Here is a 23,880-nt window from a genome sequence, read left to right as displayed (position 1 = left end):
GCTTAACCGGCTGAGCCACCCAGGCACCCCACACAGAACCTCTCTGAAACAAATTAACAAGAATCCCCTCCATATCATCTAAGATGCAGTCCAAAGGCAAATTTGAATTGGGGATATCTGACTTTGGACCAAATATTAGATGATGTGAGGGAATTCTGTTAGTCTCGTTAAGTGTGATAAGCCGCGGGAGTTACGTAAAAAAATAAAACGTTCTTATCAGGTAGAGACGTACGCCGAAGTTCTGATGACTGAAATGACAGGATGCTGAAAATACGGTGTGGTGAGACTGGGAAGAGGTTCACCATTATGGATGCTGGATGCTGGGTGAGTGGAGGTGCTAATTATACTATTCTCTCTGCTTTTCTCATGTGGTCAGATCACAAGGCATCATGTCTAACCTACTAAATTGTCCAACTTGGCAAATGATAGTTTCCAGTGCTGGTGGGGGCACAGTGAAATAGCACACTCAGAATTGTTGGTGACGATGAAAACTACTATGATATCGAGAGACATCAATATACATCGAGAGCAATATAATTACGCAAATGTCTCGGCCCAGTTTTCCTACGTGGTGAATTTACGAAATGAAAATCTTCCAAAAGGAAATATTTTCAGTGCACTGTCAATTTAATAGTGATGAAATAGAAATAATAAGACTAGCTATTGAATATGGAACATGCACTACATGCCAGGAACTATACGAAACGTTTTATATCCATCCAAACAACCCCTCGAGGAGAGTATTCTCATTCTCCCAGCAAGTCCCCAAATTGGCACAGCTAAGAAGTGGCAGAGCAGGAAATCATGTCAGGTGGGTGACTTCAAAGTCCACATTTTCCAGTCCTGTGCTAAGTTGCCTTGAAACCCAAATGCTGGACAACAAGGGATGTTTAATTAAATTACAGGACATCCACGGTAAACAGTAAGAAGTATACTAATGAAGCCAAGCAACATGAAAAATGCTACAGTAAAAAAAAAAAAGCAGTTTGAAAGCCATTTATCAGAGCACCTCCGCAATATGTATACATGTGCAAAGGCCGGCAGGAAAAACACACACAACGAAAATCATGGTTGTATCAATTATGGACCATGTGGTTATGTTCTTTTTATAATGAAAAAAATTGCAGGGGTGATCACTGAACTGAGGTGCGTCACAACTGCGGGTAGTGGTGTTGCCATAAATATTGTAAACCATTAGTTTCTTCAAATCAGTTTTTTTTTCCTTGTTCTTTGGAAGCCTACTAAAACTAAAGGAAGAAATATTCCTGTCCTCCCTGAAATACCTTTCCAATGACCTCTGCTAGGAATTCACCTACTTTGATCAGGAAGCAAGCATTATCCCATAGTTTCCCCTTGCAGCAGATGCTGAGTAAAATGTTACAATATAAGATGGATGTCTTACACATACCACAAGAGGGGGGGAAAAAGACAGCTTAAATGAATCTATAAAGGATTGTTTTATGATCGAGGTTCCCTCTGAGTCTTGTGAAATCCTCTCACAGATCGTTTGTTATTAGCATGACTGAGAGAAGCACCAGAAAGCAGGAGATGCGGTTCTCCTTCTTATCACTGCTCAGTCCAGGCACATCCTAAGTGCATCTAAGGGACTGCTAATCGCCTCAAAATCCCATGCCACAGCTCGGCATCCTGGATTCACTCTCCTCCTCCCCGCCCTCCCCTCCCCTGGACAGACATATCTGACCAGCATCCAGGGACAAGTTCACTGTGAGATTATGTACATGGAAATGCTCTGGAATCTATAAAATGCTCTTACAGATGGGAGGTTATTCTGATTAAAAAACCTGATACGTGCCCTTGTGTGTTTCTTCTGCCATAAATGAATTCCAGAGATGTTCCTTGGGGAGGAGAAAGAACAACTAACTAGTTCCCAGGTTATTTTAATGGCCAGAACCAGGGTTGCCATAAATAATCAACTTTTTATGACAAAGCTTCTGCAACTGCCAGGGGGGATCATTATCACCTGAAAAGGGCACTAATCTGTGAGCCAGGCCACATGACCATGTGTGGTTCTATGTGGTATTCGTCAGTAGCTGTCACCAAGATAACAGCTTAATCTTGAATGGAGGAGGCAAGCATATTTTAGAGAAAGGCCTGCAAGAGATTCCCCTTTAAAGAGCTAAACAAAGAGAAAAAATCTCGGGGAAAGAATGAAAACAGAAGGAGCCAGACAGCCAGCTGGAAGAGAAGACTGAACTAAAGTCACCGACCCTTCAGGGAGTTAGTGCAACTTTTGTGGGAGATTATGGAAAAGCTACTGTTTCAAAGCCTCTGGACATCAGAGGAAAAAACACAAAGGAGAGTTTGCTGAACAGAGAGCTTTAAACAATTCAAGTTCAAACAAACAGAATTCCAGGAATTAGGAAGAGAGGAAATTACAAGGTGCTTTGCAAACCACTGCAAAGAAAAGGATGTTTAACTATTAAATGTCAGTGATAAAAATGGCGATCTTGTGGTGCTGGAGTTTATTTTGGAGGGGGAGGAGTGAGGACAAGAAATAGTAAGTTAATTATAATTGTAATAATCAATGATTATATGACTGGCAGCTGGCCTTTCCTGAGCACTTCTTAGGGGCAGCACTGTGCGGAGCACTTTGTACGCTTCGTCTCCTTTAATCCCCATGAGAGCCCTGTGAGCCCAGACCTACTGATGACCCCGTCATAGATGAGGAACCTGGGGCTCAGACAGGCTCCACAACTTCTTGAGGTCACAGTGGCAGGACTATGATTCAAACCCAGATTTGCTTAAAAGCTCAGCCTTCGAACCCTTTACACACAGGTATATAATTACCAGCTCTCACAGATCGGACTATTTTTAAAGATTATTGACAATTGTAAAATTCAGAGCTGATAGCCAACTTGGTCAACATCCTGGCTACTTGCCTTCCTTCCTAAAGATAAAATGAAAAGAATGGAATGCTATTCGGTCCGTCTTAGCAACTGTGGATGTTTTCTGGAAAAAGTGGGAGGAAAGCGATTGGAGAAATCTATCATTATTATATACCAGGATTCTCAGAGTAGAACACTTTAGTGGCATCACTAAAGTTCTAACAACCCAAGGGTTCACCCGCAAAAAGTAATTGAGGAAACCCTGTGAGGTGACAAGGTCAGGGTTACACAGCCAGCTAATTACTGAGCACTGTTAGGAACCCATATGCTGGAGTCCAGCTGCCACCTGAGTCTGAATTCTGATTCTATTACTCATTGATCTGGGACACTGGTGAGGGGATCCCTCTGAGCCTCAGTTCCCTCACCTATAAAATGGGGATGAGAACAGTCCGTAAGGTTATTGTGAGAACCAAATGTGATAATGCATGGGAAGCATGAGGCACAGCCAACAAAGTAGCCAGATTGCTTCATTTATAAAGAGCCCTGCACTTCATGCCATGTTTCTTCACAATCTATAGACTATTCAGGTGTGGAATGAGTGACTGTCATTTGCAAAAGCACCAAATTAAGTGCTCGCCCAATTCAAGACCTTGTTCTTTCCCCAAACCATAGTCAGTGGTGGAGAAAGGGAAACTATCTTCCCATATGTTCTCTTCTGCTGGATTTTGGTATTTAACAAACCCTGATGACACAATGGTAGCTTTCCCAACAAATTCCATTAGAATCTCAGAAACCCATCATCAGTAATAGACAGGCAGCAATGTTTTCTGTTTGTTTAGTTTTATTTAGTCACGCTGGTGAAAACTGGCAAATGTTATTGCTCTTGATTATCACAAGACAGCACCCAGGAAGCCTTCATCTTTATGGGTTTAACAGACGGCTCCAGTCATGACTTTCATTGCTTATGTTGTTGGCACCTGGAGTCGATTTTTCAAGGGCTCTGAGGATAGGAAGCCGGTGCTGTGGGGCACTCTGGGGCTTTGACTTGCTCAGCATTGGTTCCTCCCTCTTCTAATAACAGTTCTTCCGTTTTCTTTGGGAAAACTGCCCACCTCTCAGTGTTTGTGGTTTTAATGGGACTGAGCCCATTATTCCCATCAGTCCCTGTGGGTATACATGTGACTCAGGACTGCCAGTCAGCAACCCCCTCTTTCTGGTCACAGTGATTGGTTCAGGAAAGGGCATGAGAACCAGGCTTGGGATTTTTGCAGGAAGAACTGGGCAAGAAAGCACCTATAAATTAGAAGGGGGTAAGCTTAGAGATGTTGGTGGCCATATTTCCACCAGGAGAGGAGAACATATCTGAGAATGGAGGCAACATATAAAAAGATAAGCTGAGAGGTGAAGAGCGAGAGAGGACATTCTGAGGAAAATTAGCACCTAGATCCAGCCATGCCTGAAGCCAGTAACTACTGGACTTTTCTGTTACATCAGCATAAATTCCCTTTCTGCTTAAAGGAATTTCAGTTGTGTTTCTGGCACTTGCAACTGAAAGAGTTTGGGTTCAAATACATACAAAAAGGTCTTTACCATATAAATGAGCACTTGTCTTCCTACCCCCATGCATTATTCAGGATTTATATTACATATCTAACTCTTGCTTCCCTCATTGAGATTGTAAGTTCCTTGAAGCCAGGAGACAAATGTGACCACCCACTGATAAAGTAACACTTTTTTGCCAAAACCAAGCCTAGAATAGCTGAGGAATCATTTTATAACAGTATCAAAGAGAAAAATGTTAAGGATGTTTCACAGGTGAGCCTTTGGAAACTGATGGCATAAGGAGTCAGAGGTCTCATGAGTATCCAGAGCTACCTCCAGAAGTTTCATTTGTCTGAATGTCCTCTCTTGAGCTCCCCCCTCCACCCTGCACTCGACCACCCCAGTAGACAGGAAAACCCCTACTCAAGCTTCAGGCTAGAGGTCTAATTAGAATTGTGAACAACTTCCTACTTATCACTTGTGACACCAATAAACCTACTTTTATTCTTAAAGGAAGATACACTACTCCAGATACTCTCCAAACACAAACTCTGACCACATTTGGATAGGGTAATTTGTTTTGAAGTGTTTTTTCAAGTTTTTTTTTAAACCTGTATTTCACCTTGTATACCAGGATAAACTTCAAATGGATCAAAGATTTAAATGTAAATACGAAAACATAGAAGTGCTAGAATAAGATGGGCAAAGTTCCTGATGTACGGAAGAATTTTCAATGACCTAAAGTCCAGAAGAAAACATTAATAGATCTTTTTATCATAAAATATAATAAAATAGAAAACCCTTCTATGTGGCAAACAAAATGACAAGAGCATCACAAGCAAAGTCAAAAGGAAAACTGGGAAAAAATATCTGCAAATCATATCAGAAAGCTCTAATCTCCATAATATATAAGACCTCCTAGAAAGCAAGAAGCAAAGGACCAGTGACCATCTCTGTATGACTGTGTGTCTGATTAGTATGAAAACATTCATGAGGAGCAAAGCCACTTATTATGCCTGAGTGTTTTAAGGGCTAGTAGAGTGAGTTAAGGACTTGGTGGCCCAGGTTCAAACCCCAGCTCGCCACTTTCTAGTCTGTGGCTTGGGTGAGCTAGTTTACCTGGTAAGCCTCATTTTTCTCATCTGTAAGATGGGGATTATAATAGTATCCACCTTGCAGTGCCATTCTAAGGATCAAACACATTGTGAATGTGCTCAGTGACTGTCACATAGTAAATGCTCAATAAATGCATGCTGTTAGTATGCCAGTAGAGGTTTTAAAATTAACAACATAAAAAATAAATAAAATTAAGAACGTAACCTAACCTCGAGATCTTGCAGCTATTCAGATGTAAGGTCCATGTAAAGTAACAAAACATCAACACAGTAGATAACTTAGTAGGATCCTATCTTACAAATACACTTGTGTTTATTCCTATCCCCCGTTTTCAGATGAAGACACTGAGACTCAGAGGTTAAATGACTTGCTTCAGGTGACAAATACTAAGTGATAAAACTAAGATTGAACTCCAGCTATGACTGGCTTTGAAAGCCGGGTGTTTGTTTTGCTATGCCATTCTGTTTCTCTGTAATTTAAAGCTAAGAAACAAGTTGTCCAACTAAGCGGTTGCAGAAAAAGATACCCAGAGCCTCCAAAGTTCTAAAGATCCCAGCCCTCAGGTAAAGGAATGGACTCTGGCCCAGAAGTAAAACTTGCCATCTGTGGGCTCTTGCTTCTGAGTAGGAGTGAGAAAGATCTGGGTTTTAGCAGATCTTACCACATGTTGCTACTGATTGTTCTTTTGATTGCTCAGAAAGGTTGACAAGATCTCTTCTGTGGCTGTGGGTGGAGGGGAATGCATACTGCTATCTCTTTGGGACAGACTTTCATATGGCACAACTTTTATAGGGCACAGTTCATCTGGGCTCCAGGTAAGTCTACAAGCAGGGGCTTTTCTCACCTCCCAGAAGCTGGTCCCCTGTCTGATATATGACTGGGACAAACATGCCCCCATATTTGGCCCAGGTTGTTCAAAGCCCATAGCTGGAATAGTCAGGAAGCTTTTGCTACCTCTGAGGCCCTACAGCTGAAATGAGGGTCTGCTTAGGATGGAACAATGAGATGCCCTTCCCCAGCCTCCCTGTAAGAAGTAATGCTGTCTGAATGACAAGCCTGCCAACCCCCACCCAGATATGGATTTTCAGAGCAGGCACAGAACTCTGACACTCTTCTGTGGAAATCCCAGTACATTTTCGTTGCCTTTTCATCTTTGGAATGCTGTTGAAAAGCCTGCAGCTAAAATGTTCTAACAAACAGTGGGGCTGTCTTGGCTCTCTGGAACGGCCGCATTTCAGAGGTCAAGGAGAGAGCCCTCCTGTCAGCCTCAACAATCAATGGGTTACATAAAGAAGAGTTTGTTTTTGACCTCTAAGGATGATATCCACAGAATGCGAGGATCTTAGCAATATTCACCAAAGCTACCAAATATAGGACCATCTGCCCACCTCCAAATAATAGCAACACTGTTTAGGGTTTACTATCTGCTGAGTACATTATGGTACTCTACAATGTCCCAGAAGAAAGGTACTACGATCCCCCCTATTTTACAGGGAAGTTATCTGAAACACAGACAGGATGTGTCATTTGCCCACCGTCACAGAGCTTCTAAGCGGCTTGAACCTAAGAAATGTGGCTTGAGTCTATACTCTTAACCATAACGCTACACTGTTCCTCAAGATGATAACGGTGGTGGTGATGGTGGAGAAGGTGGGGATGGTGCCAATGGCGGTGATGATGATCCTGGGTCCTTGGCCCCATGCTAAACATTTCCCATACATTATCACATGAAATCTGATCTTCCAGCAAGTTCCATTAGTTTCACTGCATCCATCTACTTCTCTCCACCTTGCCTGCCATGATCCCAGCCCAAGCTGCCTTCCTCTCTCACCTGGACTGTGCAATAGCCTGCTAACTCTTTTCCCTGCTGCAAACCTTGTCTATAGAATCCCACCACATTACAGCTGCCAGAAGGATCACCTGAATACTTAGATCACAGCACTCACCTTCCAACGGTTTCCACTGCACTTAGACTGAAATCCCAATTCTTTGCCATAACTGATGAGGCCCCATGGGATCTGGCCCTACTGACCTGTCAGACCTCATCCTCCTGCTTCTCTCCTCCTCACCCACAAGGCTGTATGAAGCACAGCCTCCTTTCCTTCCCGACCAAGCAGCCTCATCGCCAGCCAGGATGTCTGTACTGGCTGTTTCCTCTGCCCCCAAATTTCTGCCGGACTGTCTCTTTTTTGTCATTGAGGCATCAGCTCAAAAGACCCCTCCTCAGAAGGGCCTACCTGAACTCTTAGCTATAACAGATCTCTAACCCCCATCTCTCTCCCTGTCCCCCTGCCCAACCATTTCAAGACCAATTTACTGTTATATGCCATCTGGGTTACAATTCTGTGTTTCACATTTGCAGTTATATCACCAGCACCTCAAGCAGTGCTTGGCACTGAATGGAGCCCAATAAATATTTACTGATGAAATAACTGAGTTATCTCATTTACTCCTCTCAAGAACACTGTTTAAGAAACAAGGCTTTGTAACCTCCAATGACACAACCAAGGCCGTAAGTCTAGTAAGTGGCAGTTAACTCCAGAGTCCACACTCTTAACCCTCAGGCAATAATTGGCTCTGTGACCCTGACTTTTCATTCCATTTCTCTGCATTTCAGTGTCATCCTCACTTTAAGATAAGAAGATGGAAAGATCTTGTCTCTTAACTACCTTCTAAGAGTATTTGGAGTAAAGAGCCCACATTTCTAACCATTAGACCAGGAGCTGGCAAACTTTCCTGTAAAGGGCAAATAATAATTATTTTAGGCTCTGTGGGCCATGATGTAGCTATTTCATTCTGTTGATGCGGTATAAAAACATAGACAATAAGTAAATAAAAATGTGGTTGTCTTTCTTTTTTTTTTTTAAAGATTTTATTTATTTGAGAGAGAGAATAGAGAGAGAGAGAGAGAGCACATGAGGGGGGGGGAGGGTCAGAGGGAGAAGCAGGCTCCCTGCTGAGCAGGGAGCCTGATGTGGGACTCGATCCCGGGACTCCAGGATCATGACCTGAGCCGAAGGCAGTCGCTTAACCAACTGAGCCACCCAGGCGCCCAAATGTGGTTGTCTTTCAATAAAACTTTATTTATAAAAACAGACAGTAGGCCAAGGGCACCTGGGTGGCTCAATTGGTTAAGCAACTGACTCTTGGTTTCAGCTTGGGTCATTATCTCAGGGTCATGAGATTGAGTCCCACTTTGGGCTTGTGCTCAGTAGGGAGTCTGAAGATTCTCTCCCTCTGCCCCTCCTTCCACACTTGATCACATGTTGCACACATGGGCACGCTCTCTCTCTCAAATAAATAAATAAATCTTTAAAACAGAGAGTAGGCCAGATCTAGCTGTAGTTCAATGATACCTGCATTAGACTGCTTGGAAAGAAGTCTGCAGTTTTCATCTATCATTCAGTTTTGTTTTGTTTTTCATTTTCAGTTATTATGAGGCCTGGTAAATAGACATGATGATCTCTTCCCAGAACAGAGTATGTTTTAAGAAAAGTTAAGGTCTTCTCTGCAGTTCCATATTAACCAGTCATCATATTCATAGGAACAGAATGGGTACTCTTCTGGTTTTTTCTGGATCTAACTTAAGCAGTCTTTGGGTGAGCCTGGTGGCAAGGGATTCTCTAACAGGAAAGAGGATTTTTGTCCAGGCTCTGGGAGGAGTCAGGAGGGTAAATATCTGCTGAGTCACTGGGGAATCAAGAACCTTGACATTTCTCCTAAATCAGGAGGTGTAACGATGCTTTCGGTCAAGAGGGACCAGTGGAGGCTGTACGGAAAGAGTTTACCAACTAGAGGGCCAGGATCCAGTGGGATCTTAGGAGGTGGGCAGAAGTCTGAGATGGACAAGAAGGCAGCTCTCCTCATGCTAAGCTCACATGCTCTGGGTATTTTGCATCTGGTATATTTATAAGAACTACATATAAATATACATATATTTTTTAGAAATTTTAAAAATCATAGCAAATGCTATGAGCAATATATAATAATTGCTGACATTCCCATTATCCAGAATTAAGAATTCAATGCTTTGTTAAAGTTGCTTCCAGTACTTTCTTTCCCACCACCTCAGTCCCCTATCCCACCTCTAGCCACCCCAGTGGCAACTACAGTTATGGGTTAGGTGTATATCTTACCAGTCCACTTATTGTTACAAACATTTTTTTAATTGAGATAAAATTCATTATTTTAACTCTTTTAAAATATACAACTCAGTGGTGATTAGTATATTTACACTATTATGCAACCATCACCACTATCTAATTCCAGAACATTTCTATCACCCACCCCCCCCAAAAAAGCCCCAGATCTCCTCTCCTCCCAGTCCCTGGCAACCACTAAGCTTCTGTCTTTATGGATTTGCCTGTGCTGGTCATTTCATATAAATGAGATCATGGCATATGTGATCTTTTGTGTCTGGCTTTTTGGACTTAGCATGTTTCTAAGGTTCATCCATGTTGGAGCATGTATCAGGATTCATTACTCATCTTTTTTCTGGTTGAGTAATAGTCTATTGTTTGGATATATCACATTTTGTTTATCCATTCATCAGTTGATGGAAACGTGAGTTGTTTACAGTTTTTGGCTATTCTGAATAAAGCTGCTATGAATATTTGTGTGCAAGTATTTGAGTCCATGTTTTGAATTCTTTGGGGTATATACCTAAGCGTGAAATTACTGAGTCATATGGTAACTCTGTATTTAATTTTCTGAGGAACTGCCACTCCTTTCCATAGTGGCTGTACCATTTTACACTCCCACCAGCAGTGCATGAGGGTTCCATTTTTCCACAACCTTCCCAACACTTGTATTTTTAATTTTTTTCCTTTTTTATGATAACCATCCTAGTGGGCATGAAGTGGTATATGATTGTGGTTTTGATTTGCACTTCCCTAATGACAATTGATACTGAGTATCTTTTCATGTGCCTGTTGGCTATTTGTATATCTTGTTTGAAGATAATTTATTAATTAATTTTTAATAAATAATAAATTTTAATTTATTAATTTATTAATTTTTACCAGTGTATTTATTCCAGGCACACAAAATAATGGGTAGCACTATTTTGTGAGTGTAAATCTATTTTCTCTACTTAGCATTGTTTTTGAACTCCCTCCATGTTGTTTTATATAGATCTAGTTAAAAGCTTAACTGTATCTAGCATCCCTTACACTGTATTTTATTTGTTCTCTTATTTAAGGATAGTTTGATGTTCTTCTTTTTCTTTTTCTTTTTTTTTTAAAGATTTTATTTATTTGAGAGAGAGAGACACAGCGAGAGAGGGAACACAAGCAGGGGGAGTGGGAGAGGGAGAAGCAGGCTTCCCGCAGAGCAGGGAGCCCGATGCGGGGCTCGATCCCAGGACCCTGGGATCATGACCTGAGCCGAAGGCAGACGCTTAATGACTGAGCCACCCAGGCGCCCCTCTTTTTCTTTTTCTGTTACAAAAATCATTGCCTTTCGTTTCCCTGATACACCTCCTTCTGCATTCTTGAGATTGGTTCTCTGAAGCTCAAACATGTATAAAGCAGGATCATAGGATATGCACATTTACAATCTTACCAGATGTTCTTTAAAACATACATTTGGGGATGCAAATGCAATTTTGGATCACACTTCAGGAGATTCCTCAGCCTCCAGTGTAATTCACACCTGCACATTCGCCTAGCTGGATAGTTGTTCAATTTTTCTGAATATTCAATATTCTTAAGTGCCATCACAAGCATTCGGATTGGGAGGTAAGTGTAACGAAGTGATTCTTCTGCATCGTATCTGTCAGACCAGTGGCTCCCAGGATGTAGTCCTGGGAGCATAGCATAAGCATCACCTGGGAACTTGTTAGGAAAGCAGATTCTTAGGCCTCTTCCCAGACCTGAGTCAGAAACTCTGCAACTCCTCAGTGGGGTGCTGACTGACCTTAAAATGTGAGAACCACGGTATTAAGCTTTCCCATTTTACAAGTGAGAAGCAGAGGAAAAGGACCAATCACCTAACTGTGATGCTAAAGTCAACAGGCCACAAAGAAGGGAGCACTTTATACTACAGAGTCTATGGACCCTAGGGAGAAAGCCTGGGACAATGGCACAGGATGGGACTTCAGGACCAGAAAGAGCAGCGTTCACATCCTCATCCTGCAGGACTGGAATCCCTGGCAAGACTCTCAACCTCCCTGGGTCTTACCTCACAGGGTTTGTGAGGGCTAAAAGAGATGTTACACAAAAAGTCCTGTGTTGCATAATTCCATTTATAGGATAATATCCAAGACAGGTAAACCAACAGATGGAAAGTAGGTCAGTGGTTGGTTACTATGGGCTGGGGAGAGGGAGAGAGGGAGTAACTGCTTAACAGGTATGGGGTTTCTCTTTAGAGCGATGAAAATGTTTTGGAACTAGAAGCAAGGGTTTCACTAACATTGTGAGTGTATTAAATGCCACAGAACTGTACACTTAATTAATTAATTTTTTTAGAGTGTGCCCAGGAACTAGCTATATATCCAAACCACCTAGAGAACGTATTAGAAATGCAGATTCCCAGTCTCACTTATTATTATTGCAAGATCGCTCTTCGGAGTTACAGAAACCACATTTTATTTGAGTTTTTAAATAATTTTTCAAAGTAATCTCTACACCCAATGTGGGACTTGAACTTACCCCGAGATCAAGAGTCACATGCTCTACCGACTGAGCCAGCCAGGTGCCAGAGTGCACATTTTAAAATAGTTACTTTTATATTAAATGAAGTTTACCTGAATTAAATAAAAAGAGAGATGTTACACGGGAAAATGCTCCACACAGCACTGGGTATGAAGTAGAAAGCAGCTTTCATTATTGTAAAAAGTTGAGTTTATAGTAAGAAAAACTGGAAGCAGGCTATATGTCCAAGAATAGTGGATTAATTAAATAAAGTTAGGTCCCAGTTGAACAATTTGATATTATGTAGATATTAAGAAAAATAAGGTGCAGGTGTGTATGAACAAGAATAATGTTCATGTGCAAGAACAAGAAACCACAAAACACTATCTGCACATCATGTCCCCCTATTTGCACGTGCACCTAATTCTACATTCAGGAGAGCTGTATGCCAAAATATGAAGAGTAACTCTGGGTAGTACAGTCATGAAAAAATAATCTTCCTTTTTTTTTTTAAAAGATTTTATTTATTTATTCATGAGAGACAGAGAGAGAGAGAGAGAGAGAAGCAGGCTCCCAAGGAGCAGGGAGCCCGATGTGGGACTCGATCCCAGGACCCTGAGATCATGACCTGAGCCGAAGGCAGACACTTAACCATCTGAGCCACCCAGGCGCCCCAAAATAATCTTTCTTTAAGTTTGTCTTTATTTTATAATTTTCTACAACATCTATGTAATGCTACTATAATAAAGAAATAACATTTGAAAAATAAGTGCATTAGGGTGCTTTTGCTTTAAAGACTAACGGTAGTGAATCCTTAACTAAAAGTATTTTGAATGTAAATACCCTAAGTTATCAATATTTTTGTGTTTATGATTTTAATATTAGGCTTTCTCAAAACAGATGTATGCCCATATTGCATGCATGGAAATGAAACAATTATAAGACATGCTAAATATTAAATAAAAGCATTAATTCAGAGTAAAAATGTAATTCATTATTTAATTAATTGCTATTTCCACTTCCAAAGGCCTAAGCCACATGGAAAGACCATATTGCTCCCTTGAAAGAACTACTGAGATTTAGCAGAAAGGCTTAAGCACACAACCCTCTCCCTACTTTTCCCACAGACAGAAGATGACCTGTAAGGTCCAGCAGAGCCCAGGCCGGATGGCTAAAATGGGGCCTGATAAAGGGCCCTGTGGCTGAGTCATCCTCCGTTCACTCTTGACTTCTGGGAAAAAGAGTAAAGAAGCTGAATCATACACCTCCACAAGGACTTCCTGTGCAAGACAGATTTCTCATACAGGGAAAAAACGACTTAACTCTGGGTTTCCTCAATTTCCCCAAAGAGAGAAAAATCACTTCTCTTAGGAAAACTGCTGGTGCTTAGTGTGAGAGTTTCTGCAGCAAAAATTCCCTCTTGACACAGTTCAGCAGGCAAAGGTATCATGTTTACATCTGATTAGTGTAAGCCATTTTATCACTTTTCCTTGCCTCCATTTCCCCCCCTAACCCAATCTTCCAATCCCCCATGCTTAAAAGTCAACTCCTCATGACTGCATACTGTTAGCAATTTTAGGAAGAAACAGACTGAAAACCAGATGCTTGTTTTTGATCAATAGTTGATGAAAAGCTTCTAAAGGAATAAAGGCCATCTATTCCTTTTAGGGAAAGTAGCCTTCTTTAGGATGGGATTTTTTAAGGATTCCTTCATACTTTCTTTGCACACAGAAATGTTACACTAACTTCAATCTATTACTTTTGGGGGGCAGTGAGGAGACAGTTGACATTTCTAATTAAAAGAGAGTTCTGAAACATTCTAAATCCCACCATGGGATTACTCTAATGAACTGTGTCACACATTCATTCAGTGATTCATTCACTCACTTACCCAGAGTCCCTACATGGGCCCGACACAATCTTGTGCCTGAAATCCCAAATGGGATTTCAACCTATTCCCCGCTCACTTGGAATTTTTTTTTCTTGTTTTGTCCTATTCTGAATGATCTACACTGGTTCTGAAGATACTTATGAAAGACAACCAGATGAGACAAAGACATTGTGTACAGGCCAAAAATTAGTCTGCATTACATAGTTTTTATTTCACTCTCTCCCAATGGCCCATCCTCCAAATATTCAGCATGAACTCATGCTTTCAGAGATGCAGAGTCTGCAGTAAGTATGCTTTATTTGACAAACAAATGATTTCCTAAAAAAGTGAAGAGTCAGGATCAGAATCAGAATGTTCAGAAAATTTATTTTGAGCTTTTGAAAAAGACTGGCACTAAATTGTTGATTAAAAAGAACAGTGATGACATGGGTGAAGGGGACTGAGAGATACAGGCTTCCAGTTATAGAATGAACAAGTCACAGGAATAAAGGTACAGCATAGGGGAATATAGTCAATGTTATTGTAATAGTGTTGTATGGTGACAGATGGTAGCTACACTTGGGGTGGGCATAGCATAATGTATATACTTGTTGAATCACTATTTTGTACACCTGAAACTAATGTGATATGGTGTGTCAGCGATATGTCCGTAAAATAAATACTTAAAAATTAAAAATAAAAAATTTTAAAATACAAATAAAAAGAGAATGGTGATGCCTATAGCCCAGAGAAGAGTCTAATTAAGACACTTTATTTAAAAGGAAGGAGAGGAAGCAAGCAGAATCCATTTTCTTACTCTGCGACCATACTGAGAGAAGAGTATGGCTCCCTGGGGTCCCGGGGGATCAAACCCTTGCCTCCTGGTCCAGCATTAGTTCCACAATCCCACCAACAGAGCTAACTGGAATTGACTGCTCAATGGAATTAGTCTTCCACTTTTAATTGGCTAGAAAACTTGCCAAGAAGTTTTGCCTAACAGTCCATCCAGCAGAAAACATGAGGATGGGTTCTATAATTACCAATGGGAATTGAAGAGGATGACTATTCATTAAAGAGGCTATGTCATGAAGCTGCTTGAAGCGGCAGGGCAGGGAAATGCTGCGGGGCTGGGGGTGGGGTGGGGTGGCCAGAGCCTGTGGGAGCCTGCCCCTCGTAAACCCTGGGTTCCAAGGCCATCACCCCCAGCAGATGAGGTCACAACAGATTGCAACAGGTCTTGACAAACAGTTTCCCTCCCAGGAGTCAGTAAGTCACCTGAAAAGGCTTAGTTCTATCTGCTGAATTCCCCCCAGTGTGAACACACTACCAGAATGGTCCAGGAGGGGCTGTTTCCTTTGCTGCTATGCAAACAGCCACTCAGACAACTCTACTCTAGAACCTCGGGCTATAGCTTCCTTCAGCAGGTGGAAAAGCTCATATTTCTAACTGCTAAATGTGGGAATTGCCATCAAGATACATTGAAGTGTATATTCTTGCTCAATAATTTCACTCCTGGGAAGACAGCCTTTTGAATGTGTGCAAAACTGTAGCTGCAAAGACTACTTACCACAGGACTATTTATATTTTAAAAAATGGAAACAACTTAAATATCATTCTATATGTGCGAAATATAGCCATAAAATGGAATATTGTGTAGCCTTTCAAAATAATGATACAGAAAATAAACTTGTCTATATTTCCCAATTTTTCTACAATACACAAATATTATTACAAAGCCTGTAAAAAAAAAAAACATCATGGGGAAAATAATTTAAAATTTCACATAGGTTAATGTTTACACAGTTAAAATGATAATTTAAATACACTGGAAGAACATAATACCAGGGTGAGCTTTTTCTGGTAAAAATCTTTACATAAGACAGATATCCATTCTCATTTTTTTAATATTAAAACTGGATTCTATTACTTAAATTATCACTAACCTTTGCATTGTTATTTATCAAAAACTGGAAAATAAGATAATAAAAAGGTTTTTGAAAAAAAAGTCATAAAATCCACATACTAAGATGGTCCATGAAACTCATTTACAGGTAGTCTTCCTTCCATAATTCTGAGAAGCCCTACTGCATGGTTAAGAAATCTGACCAGGTTAGCAGCTGAAGTGCAGATGTGAGAAGGTCTAGAAAAACCATGGCAAGCTGACCTGAGGACTCAAAAAAGTGCTGATTCCTGGTGCCAGCCAACCCTGAAACATCAAGAGGCCAATGCAATATAGCAAAGCACAGTGACTGATGCTCATCCCACAGTGGCAAATGATAGTTTGTAAAATCTGTCTCAACAGACAGGAGAACACAGTATCTATTATGTAATGGGATAAATGTGTGTCATTGCATATATACATTTTATTTTATTTATTTTTTTAAAAAAGATTTTTTATTTATTTATCTGAGAGAGAGAATGGGAGACAGAGAGCACGAGAGGGGGAGGGTCAGAGGGAGAAGCAGACTCCCCGCTGAGCAGGGAGCCCGATGCGGGACTCGATCCCGGGACTCCAGGATCATGACCTGAGCCGAAGGCAGTCGCTTAACCAACTGAGCCACCCAGGCGCCCCGCATATATACATTTTAAAAGTAGGATTTTATATCTATTTATGTAGTGGTGCATGTATAGGTGTGTATGTATGACTTAGTGTTTTGTTTTTTTTTTTATTTTGGGTTTTTATTTAAAGGAGAATGTGTGGTAAAATCCAAATAGATCATAGTTCCGTTAGGAATACTGTATCGACATGACTTTCTTGATTTTGACGAATGTGGTTATGGAAAATATTAACATTAGGGGAAGGTGAGTGAAGGGTGTACAGGAACTCTACCAGATTTGCAAATTTTCTGTAAATCTAAAATTATTCCAAAATGAAAGTTTACCTAAAATACAGAGCAACAACACAAAGAATAAGGGCTTGGTTATTTAAATGTATTTTCTACCCCCTGCACCCTTTCCCCAAATCTCAAGGGGTCTGGTAACTAAGGTTTTACTGATTGGATCTGCGTGCATCAATGCACCATTACAAGGACCCTTTCACCTGAGATGGCTATCTTCCTTTAGAATCTGATAGCTCACAGCAAAATATCACGTTTATCCATTCACCGCCCTAGGAAAAAGAGTGATTTCCTATAACAGAGTATTGAGAAAATGAGCCTGGTCCCCAGGTTTGCAAACTCTGGAAAATAAAGTGGTAGAATGCCATAGGATCCCAGCGCTCTCAGGACCGGAAGAGCTGTATCTGACAGGAAGCTCCGTGGGGATGATCTCAACCACCACATCCCAGGCATTATCTCATCTTGGCAGGGTGTCATCCTCTACGTTTTCCCTCAAGTTGCTAAGAGGAAATGGGGAATGAGATGCAGCTCCAGCAGCCCACCCTGTTGGTAGGTAAGTATTTTTAGCAATTTGAGGCCAAGAGGTTACTTTTTAAGACCATCCCAGACATGGGAGAGATGGAGACTTTCTCCACTACACTCTAATGAAAAACCCATGCCGTGCTTAGAGCCATCCAACAATGGTTAGCAACAGGAAAAAACACTCCGCTTCAGGGGGCCATAAATATTTACCGTGTCCGACGGTGTATTTAGTACTCAGTGATCATGCAAAATAAATGTTCTAGGACAAGACATGGTCTGTATTCCCACAGGCTCATAGTTTGAAAGCTGGAAAGGAGAAGAGATGTCATCCAGTTTGTACATTTTACAGACTAGAAGGTTGAGGCTCCAAGTATGCTCCCATCAAACATCTCCTTTTAAAGCATCTCTATTACAACACACATCCCCTGTTCCCTGTTTATACATTTGTCTTTTGCATGAGATTAGAAGTGTGCATTTGCTGAGGGACTAAGTACAGCAAGCTTCATAAGTGTCAATAAAAGTCTGAGACACCAGGATGGAAACCCAGCTCTGTCCTGACTCATGTTCCCAGGAATTTCTTTACTGCACCTAATTTTAAAACTGAGAAGACAAATTCCACTCTTGAAAGGCTGAAACTGCAGCCAGGAATACATTGGAAATTCACTTGCTGATGTATTATAAAATTAATACAATCTATTAAAAATTTTTAAAAATTATTCTTTCGCTCATTTCATTAAAGACTAAAATGTTTTCTTTTTTTAAGTTAAGAATTTTTAGGATGTTGCTTTATCAAATTTCATGGTTAGGAAGATTTATTGAAATAGAAAAGATTTTCAAAAACAGTGAGATGGATATGGAAAGGTTCCTGTTATTAACATACACACAATTATGCAATGCCAAAGAAAGTCTTCAACCCCAGAATGTATCTACGGGATCTGAAGAATGCTTAAATTAACACTCCAGGCTGCAAAACTGCTGAAAACCCTTTCCTTCACCTCCAATACATGAGTACCTCCAGTTCCTCATCTGAACTAATCAAGTTCAGGGTAAAACAAAATGACAAATTAAGATCCCTAGATACATCACTTGGTATCTCAATTGCAAGACAGAGAAAGATGGACCTCGTTTGAGTCTTTGCCTATGGTAGCAACGGTAGGGAAAGCTCAGTCACCCCCACTAGCTAATCAGGCAGAGGCTCTAAGGAAGCTACAAAGGAGAACTTGGGAGTGTCCTTGTGGGTGGGCTTCCCAAACCAAATCACCTTTTCAGCCACAGCACACTACTTTGTTCAGTTACGTGAGATCTTCCATGGCCTCCACTGAGGCACAACTTACCCAATTAGCTGCCATCAACTCTGCCCGGCTCCCACTCTCCCACTTTCTCCATTAAGGCAGTCACTTAAAAGCCAAGTAGCTGAGGGAGGAAACTTCACTTTTCTAAGTACAAAGTTAACTAGCAAGCGCTAGAGCCAGAGCAGATGTATGTGATACAAAATTTAAACATAAGCACCCACAATCTGATGAGATGTTTCTAAGGCTTTAGTTACATAGTTTCATACTAGAGACTTCACCCCCACAAAGACCATTTAATTAGAAAAATTCTTGGGTATGATTCTGTGCATTTCAGAATAGCTATGTAATCGCTTTGATTCTATGTTTTGCCTTTTTCAGCCATCAGATTGATTTGAAATAGGTAATTCCATGCATCATAGCCAAAATGTTAATTTAAAAAGGATCAAAAGGGGACAGTTTAGGGGAACAGCCCCCCATACACACATACAAATTTCCAAAACAAGAAATTGAGCACTGAACCATCACCAAAGAATGACAATATCTATTACAGATGTATTTAATAAAGATCTCGGCATTTGTTTACTATTTGCAAAGACCTTTTTTTTGTTTTTGGCTAATAATTTGTAAGCACTACACATTATGTTTTATAGATGTTAGTTCAGATAATCCTTACAATTGCCCTACAAGGTAGGAACCATTAATAAGCCTACTTGGAGGTGAGGAAATTCAAGACTAAGAAGGTTAAGTCCTTAGCTTATTAAGTTAGTTGTGGAGGCAATATTTGAACCCAGATCCTCCCCAAAGCTCATCCCGCTTCTGACAATGTTTCCCTAAACACGGCCCATGTACCACAATTAGAATGTGAGATTTTTATTTATTTATTTTTTTAAGTAGGCTCCACACTGGGTGTGGAGCCCAATGCAGGGCTTGAACTCACAACCCCAAGATCAAGACCTGAGCTGAGACTGAGTGAGAGACTTAATCAACTGAGCCATCCAGGCATGTGAGATTTTAAGATGCACATGGATACATACATTTTTGGTTTAATAGTTATATACATGTTTATTTTAATGTGGATTAGAAAAAAAAAAGATTCAATTAGCAGATCTAACTTGGATCTTATTGCTAAGGACCTGGTTAATTTAGCATCAGTTACATACTTTACAAGAGCTAGAAAAATAGTCAAGAATTCTCATGCCATTTCTTCTAAGGAATTGAGTGATCTGGCCCACCAAAGGATGGAATCCATACCAGTCTCAAGAGACTGGCACCCAGCTGACTTAATCAGCCTGGACATTAAGTGATTCCTCGCAGATGCCTAGAATCCAATGCTTTTACCTTCAAAGAAGAGTTTCTTTTCTTATCCCTCTCTTCTCCATCAACAAACCCCCTTTGTCCCCCCCCTCCCCACCGCCACCGCAATACACACATTCGTCTGGTCCTGGGAGGTTACCCGACATAAGGTGAAGTGATTGAGAGCAGAGATATCTAGAAGAAACAGACCTGCCCACTCATCCCTCTCTCCCCAACATGGCTCATCACAGAACTCTCCCTAGGGTGGCCACAGCTGACTCTTGGGCAAGTACCCTGTTCAGACAAAGGCCAGACATCAAAGCTCCAGTTGACTGAGAAACCTCTGGGGGGAAAAGTCCTCTTGGTGACGTGGTATTTTTAGTTTATCCTTTTTCTTTATTGTTGAAGTGACTTTATAACTTTTGGCTGTGGCTCTTTAAGAAGTAGGCTGACTTTGTGTTATATATATATGTTATATATAAAATATATATATATATTTTAAGTAACTTCTAATTGCACATGTAGCACATGAATACTTGAATACTTTCTCCTTGTAAAAATGTAAAATGTTAAAGATTAAACTAAAGCTGTCCCAGATGGCTGCTGGAGCCAATACCAGACCCCAACCTCAGAGGGAATCATTTGAATGAAGTTAAGGTATAATCCTTTCAGGTTGCTTTCAATACATTTGTGTATCTTTGAAAAATAAATAATTGCTTTTTTATGGTTTTTACAAATATTTTGCTTATTTTAATGAAACTGGTACAATGTCCATTTGAAACCCATACCCCAACCAAAAAGTACAAATAAAATAAAAAAGAGCAGTATTCTGTTGAATACACTTCTGCATGAATAACTTTATTAACTGTTGATGAAAATTACAACTTTTCTGAGCTCTTCTGACAAGACTTTTCTTTTATCTTAAACCCTTTCTCTTCAGTGAAACCATCTTTGGAGTTAGTCATTACTCTCAACATCTCTGTCATCTTGACTCCAGCCTGATAGCTCTCTTCTTTTGGTCCAGACCCTCAAATTTTAAAAGTAGCTCCAAGTTAAGGAAAGGCCATTTTTTCACAGTTCAGTTCTCTGAAAAACTTCCATCTGCCACTGCAAGTCATAGTCCAGGAGTGAAGCAATCACTCCCGTTGGTAGATCTTACTTATCACAAGCCTGAAAATGCAAAATCCTGGAAAAGGTGGCCTCTCTGTGCACACAAGTAATTTTTAAAAAGGAGAGGGCAACATGAAGGAGGCTGAGGCTTTTTTTTTTTTTGGAGAGAGAGAGAGTGGTGGGGGAGGGGGGCAGCGACAGAGGGAAAGGGAGAGAGAGAATCCCAAGTAGGCTCTACATCCAATGTGGGGCTTGATCTCACAATGCTGAGATCATGACGTGAGCCGAAAGAAATCAAGCCAGATGCTCAACCCACTGAGCCACCCAGGTGCCCCAAGGGGGCTGAGGTTTAATCACCAAAAATCAGCACAATGAAAACAAATGATAATGGATGATGGGTACTAGAATTCAAATTACCATTTGTTTTAAAGAGACGGGGGTGCCAGTTTTCAATTCCATTTTGAACACCGTTTTACAAAAGAACTATTTTTATTTATTTTTAAGATTTATTTATTTATTTATTTGAGAGAGAGAGAGAGAAAGAGAGAGTTGTGTATGGGGCAGGGGGTGGGGTGGGAGGGGCAGAGGGAGAGGGAGAGAGAGAGTCCCAAGCAGGCTCTACACCTGACGTGGGGCTCGGTCTCACAACCCCGAAATCAGACCTGAGCTAAAACCAGGAGTTGGACGCTTTACTGGCTGTGCCATTGAGGTGCCCCAAGAACTATTTTTAAAAATAAAAAAGGATTGAGGGTAAAGAAAAAAATAAAAAGAATATCTAAATTGTTGAACGACCCCCTGTTTGTTCCCGATAAACTTCAACCACATCTTACTCCATTCTCAGTTCTTTTGGAGTATGATTATCAACGATTCTCTGACCTTCAAAGAGAAACCTGGTGGGCACCTGGGTGGCTCAGATGGTTAACCGTCTGCCTTGGGCTCAGGTCACGATCCCAGGGGTCTGGGATCAAGCCCCACGTTGGCTCCCTGCTCAGTGGGGAGTCTGCTTCTCCCTCTCCCTCTGCCATTCCCTCCACTGTGCTCTCTGGCTCTATCATTCTGTCAAATAAATAAATAAAATCTTAAAAGAGAGAGAGAGAGAGAGAAACCTGGGTGAATTCATTGGAACGCGCTGTGTTTGACAGTGATTTTTTGAGTTTCTTGAGATGTGTTGTCATTTTCACTTTGAAGTGAATCTCACTGCTCTCCTGTCCAATGACTCTGAGTTTAATGTATTCTCCTGCCTTCTTATCCCCCAGGTCCTCAGTTGAAGGGTTTGCCTCCTGGTCAGACTTGGTGATGCTGGCTTCACCCAGGGTCTCTGCATAGCAGCGGCCTCGGGTAGGCAGAACCTCCCTCCGGTATTTACAAATCTGTCTCTCTCCCCCACCCAAATAACTTTTTTTTCTAAATAATTGCTTTTTATGTGATTTAGTTTAGCACACAAATGGCATCATACTCAAATTTCTGCAACTTGCTTTTTATTCTTATTATTTATTATTTTTGCAACTTGCTTCTTAAAATCTAATGCTATATCTTGACAATCTTTTCATCTTAGGCTTACCTCACTTTTTCTCTTTCTTTTCCTTTTTTTTTTTAATTGCTGTATTGTATTCCATAGTACGGATATATATATATATATATATATATTTTTTTTTTTAAAGGTGAAAATAACATGCAATTCAACCTTTGGCTTTTCTATAGCACTTTTTCTTAGAGAGCAATGACACACAAGAACCAAATCTCCTTTAAGTTCTGTCCTTTCTGGCTTCTAGAAGACTGCCCCTGATTTCAGTAAAATTAAGAAATGGGTCATGATCTGAGTGAGGGATCGACCTTAGTTTCATAAATCCTGCTGCAATGACATGTTAATAGGCTATGGAGTCAGGCAGAATCCCACTTCAGAGCTATGTGGCCTTAGACCTGTTAAACAACATTTCTGAATCTCAGACTCATCATCTACAAAATGAAGATATTACTATTTACCTTTCAAGGTCACCATCAAGACTGTGTAAGAAAAGGAAATGAAAACAGCAAGCAGAGAAACCGACACATGGTAAACACTTAGTGCATGACAATTATTTCAAGCTTCATGGCACAGTTCTGCTCAACAGTGCAGAATGCAAATCAATTTCTATTGCATAAGATTTCCAGTTTATGTTAAAAAGTTATTACTATACAGTGGCTAACTGAACATAATAAAAAAAAGTTATTAGTTCCCCTTGAAGCATCTTGTTAGTATAGATACTAACTGTGGATTTATAGGCAGGGAAAGTGAGATAGAGATATGCTCAAGGTAGATCCATCATGGAGCCAGGACTTTCTAAGAGCCATCGAGCTCCTTCTTTTATGATTTATCATTAAGTTAATAAACAGAATGTTTGAAATTGCTACCTGAAACCTAAGTATATTGTAGGGAAGCTTGCTTGCCCTTGTTAATTGCCTTCAAATGACTATTACTCAGATTAATTGAGCTAAACAAATTAAAGTTAAAAACAACTGGAAGGAGCACAGTCTTTCAGGCAAAGAGGGTAATATTTAATGAAATAAAACAAAACAAAAAAGAAATAGGAAAATAAAACCAATACAAATGGATACTGTCACCAGGATTCCAGCCAACAGATAATGAAACAGGTTTTGCCTAAATCTTATAGCAGGGCTAAAATAATCAGCCTGAAGGATTCGGGACTCTGGATAAATTTCCCAGTATTACATGGACAAAGAGGAAAACAGAGGGTGGTTTTCTGGCAACAGCAATGTTTCCTGGGAGCTCTACGGGCTCTGGTCTCTCTGCCTTCTTATCTGTTCCATCATCTCTACCAA

The 23,880-nt window shown here is 40.5% G+C and overlaps 1 protein-coding gene and 1 pseudogene across 1 annotated transcript in view; both read right to left on the bottom strand.

Annotated features, from left to right (window-relative positions):
- The window catches only part of ARHGEF3 (Rho guanine nucleotide exchange factor 3), a 296,174-nt gene that overhangs the window by 88,048 nt on the left and 184,246 nt on the right, over positions 1 to 23,880 (bottom strand). The window lies entirely within an intron of this gene.
- Positions 21,836 to 23,059, bottom strand: LOC110585051 (annotated as a pseudogene).

The sequence above is a fragment of the Neomonachus schauinslandi genome, chromosome 1, assembly GCF_002201575.2.
Source record: "Neomonachus schauinslandi chromosome 1, ASM220157v2, whole genome shotgun sequence".
Classification (NCBI taxonomy): Eukaryota; Metazoa; Chordata; class Mammalia; order Carnivora; family Phocidae; genus Neomonachus; species Neomonachus schauinslandi.
This window is presented reverse-complemented; position numbering and strand designations above follow the sequence as displayed.